This window comes from Pinus tabuliformis, chromosome 4_2 (genome assembly GCF_031772625.1).
Source record: "Pinus tabuliformis cultivar Carrire ecotype Pingquan chromosome 4_2, CPIR1, whole genome shotgun sequence".
NCBI classification, from domain to species: domain Eukaryota; kingdom Viridiplantae; phylum Streptophyta; class Pinopsida; order Pinales; family Pinaceae; genus Pinus; species Pinus tabuliformis.
The window spans coordinates 744900656-744904758 of NC_142304.1; positions in this window are offsets into that span (position 1 = coordinate 744900656).

The window sequence follows — 4103 nt, forward strand, 5'->3', positions numbered from 1 at the left end:
TTTCCTATTTTTAGATGATTCTGTCATTGACAACCGTAGTGCTTAACATTGTTGCCATTTGAACTTACTGTAATCAAACTTACATTAAGCCTATCATTTTTAAAATCAAACTTTATTTAAAACCCTATATTTCTTCTCTTATCTTAAAAACCCTTTTTCTTTATTAACTCTGTAGTTTTTGAAAACATAGAAATTAATGCTATAAAAAAAATTGAGAAAAAATAATTGTGCTTCCCATAAAGTTATGTAGTGTTTTGAACCACGGAGAAGTGTTAAAATGAAACTCGAGGGCTCTATTAATAACCACACTCTGCCTACAGGGCTACAACTTAATTTTCTTTTTCTGGTTGGTCTTCCCAAAAAATATATAGAATTCCAATGGCCATCCATACAACTACTTAGTTTTATTTTTCCGGTTGGTCTTCCCAAAAGATATAGAATGCCAATAGCCATCCATACAACTACTATTGTGTCTCCTGCTTCATTCTCTCCATTCGACATCTAGGAAATAAGTTGTGCATGCGGGTGTCCATGTAGCTACTACTATGAAGGGTTTTTAAGGATATGTTGAAATCATAGAAAAATTAAATGACATTGTTAATTAAAAGAAACCATACTATTAGAAAAAGACATCAACGAAAAGAAACCGCTTTATTAGAAAAAGATATCAACCAAACTTGAATTCATTGTAAAGACCAAATTTGAAAACCATTCTTAAACAAAAAAAATGACCAACCAAACCATACAATAACAACATTGCAAATGTATATTACATATTACAATATTTCCCTATTAGATATGGAAAATTTTCCTTTTAGTTACATAAATTTTTGAATCTATAAAGCTTGAAGTTTTTAATGGAGATGAAAGTCTATTGATAGTGTTCTTTGATTGAACAATGTTAAGAGAAAAGTTCAATTCCCTTGGTTGTTGAAGGTATATATATGTATATATTTTTGGTTTGATTTAAATTGTTTCAAGCTTAACAAAACATATAGTGTAAATTAGAAACAAATGAAAACTAAAAAAAAAATCCATTGTGCAAATAGATTTATATTTTCAATGATTTGAATTCAAATACTTTTGAATATTATCTAATGAAAAGAAGAAACATATGTTTACCTTTTTTAAATAGAATTTAAGAAAAATGTTTAGCTATTTACTAAATTCTATTGATATTTTATAGTGTTTTAATGTAGCCAATTTTTAAATTTTAAATATTTAGAAGTATGCCATTTCATTTTGGCAATTTTTTTATAAAGGAATTATTTAATATACACTTGTTAATAGAAGTACAATTTTTTTATAACTTTTCATATTTGAACGGTTAAATAAATATATGCCATTCCAAATAAAATTAAGACCGACACTTCAAATTTAATCACTGGTTGTAAATAGAAAAATAATGTAATAAAAAAATAATTAAAATAAATATGTTTTTCAAAATATTTCAACAAGAGATTTAATTAAACTATTTGAATATCTATGTTAACTAATTTTAATTTATCTCAATAACATTGTTAAAATACAATTTTTTAGTGTTTTATATAAAAAGAATAATCAATGTGGGTTATCAATAAAATATTTTAATACGAATTAATATTGACATATACTTAGAAATATATTATTAATAGTAATAAAACATTTTAATTTGAATATACATGTTATGTAAATTAATTTATTGTGAATTATGTATATATTTACGCCGTAAGGTGTTCCCCTTTGAAATCAACTCCCCTCTTTCCCACCTGTCATCATTATGCGGCCTAAGATTATATGTTAGACGATTGAGAAATGTTGAATCGTTCGATCGCGAGATAGTAGTTACGAATTCGTTGAATACTCCTATTCGATTCGCATAGGTAAAGACGTCCTCTACGAACTACTGAACTTCAGCAGTGATCTCTTTAGTAGTTGATTAGTGCGGTTGATTTATGCCACACTCATGGTGTGTATCACCGGGCTTTGAAGCTGGACAACTTGTTATTAGATTAAAATGGTGATATGAAGGTCATCGACTTTGGGCTCAGTTTGCTGCCGAAGAAGTTCAAATAGGACAACCTTCTCCACACGACATGCGCAACACTAACATATTTTTCGCCAAAGGTGATAACCAAGAAGGGATATGACAGAGTTTAGGCCAAAATCTTGTCCTATGGTCATATTGTTCGTGCTCCTCACGAGCTACCTATCATTCTAGGATTTGAATTTGATAGTTATGTATAAGAAGATCTATAGGGGGATTTCCAATGTCCGCCCTAGTTTTCCTATGAAGTCTAACGTCTGCTTATCTGGCTGCTAAACCCCAATCCTCCAACGAGGATCACTGTTCCACAGCTCATGAAGGTTTCTTGGTTCCGTCGGAGCTTCAAGCGCTCAGAGGCTGACAACAATGTTGAAGTTAGATAAGTAGATGATGTTTTCTCGGCCTTCCCGCCCCCAAACTGACCTCCCTCAATGGCTTCAACATAATTTTCCTCTCGATGAGGTTCAATCTCTTGGGGCTATTCAAATATGATGTGGTAAAGCAGGAGCAGTTGAGGTTCACTTCGACACAGCCAACGCCAAGCATAATCTCAAAGTTGGAGGAGAGAAGTTGAGTCTATGAAATGGTTAGATTCAAGCATTTGGAAGAAAAACCTCAAAATTCATAAGCAAGGGTTCGGGTAAATCCATGGATCTAATAACAAATGAGTGATTGGAACTCTAAAAATATAATGTTGGTGCTGTTGGAATGCTCTGAATGAGTGCCTTAAAAAAATGAAGATACTATGAAATCTGTAGCAAAAAATCAATGCACAGAAGAGATTCCAATGGTTCCCTATGTATGGAAGAGGCTTCTTGGGGAGATATTGGAGCTGGCCTTGACCAAATTTCCATTGAGTAGAATCCTGAGATTGAGAATAGTCTGTCACAAGTGGAACAGATTGCCATTGAGCAAGAGGTTTACCATACTTCATTCTATGCTCCAAGCCTCGAGTATTAATAAATTTGTTCTTGTTTGATGTCCTTGATGGTGAATGCAAAGCGAGCTATTGATAATGGAAGTGCCAAGAAAGGCAGAACCCATTCTTCTATTTATTTGAATTTGACATATCAAAGTAATGGAATGCGAAAGGGGAGCTCCAAATCCAACCAGGAACGTCACAAGGGAATTCCATGGAGTGAGGAAGAACACAGGTAAACATTTAAGCCCTCAATGCCCTTTCTCTCTAATAATTTTATTTTCACCAATAACTATGCAGACCAATGGTATTCAATTGGCTTCAATCCATTCCATAGTTTCTTCCGTTGTTTTGATCTAATATATCGATATTTTAAATTACTGTGACAACTCTATATTGATTTGTGTTTGTGTTTCTTTGTTATTTTTAGAGCATCAAAGTTTATAGTTGTTTGCGATTCTTTATCATTATCTTATTTATTTGACCTACAAATTGCCTCTAGGTTCTATTCTTATGGACATGTTATTATTATAAGGAAAAACATTATGGCATAGGTTTTCTACCTTTATCTCTGTGAAAAGGAAATACATATATATTTTCGTTTGGGTTTTTTGACGTTAATTTTTTCTTTTCTTTTGAAAACACTATTTTTATTATGTTAAAACTAGACCCTTGTGTTCACTTGGAGTTTCGTCTCTTTCACAATTTTCTTGACTGCCACTATGGCTTTATGCCCTTAGGGTCTACTGAGGGTTAAGTATAAGGGAAGTTATTATTTATAAATTATAACCACAATGAGTTCTGAATTTTTGCTGCAAAGACTGTCTGCATGAGGATGAGAATATTTTTTATTCACTGCATGTGGATATGAACTTATTATCTAAATTATTTCTATTTCTTGAATGAAAATAAAAAAATTGGATTGAATCTTTTGATTTTTGTGATGGTTTTCTCTATGCTGAATATTTTGAAACTTTTTAGAAGGAGAATGCTTCCGTTTTTCCTATTTGGTTAATTTCTTGAGGAACTCTCCTACAAATTCAATAAACAAATTTTACGCCACCTAACTTAGCTTCTGACAACTCATAATTAAAATAAAAAATCGTTCCTAATGTAAAGACTCATAAAGTTGGTTTGAGGCACTCTAAGAGCCTGCAT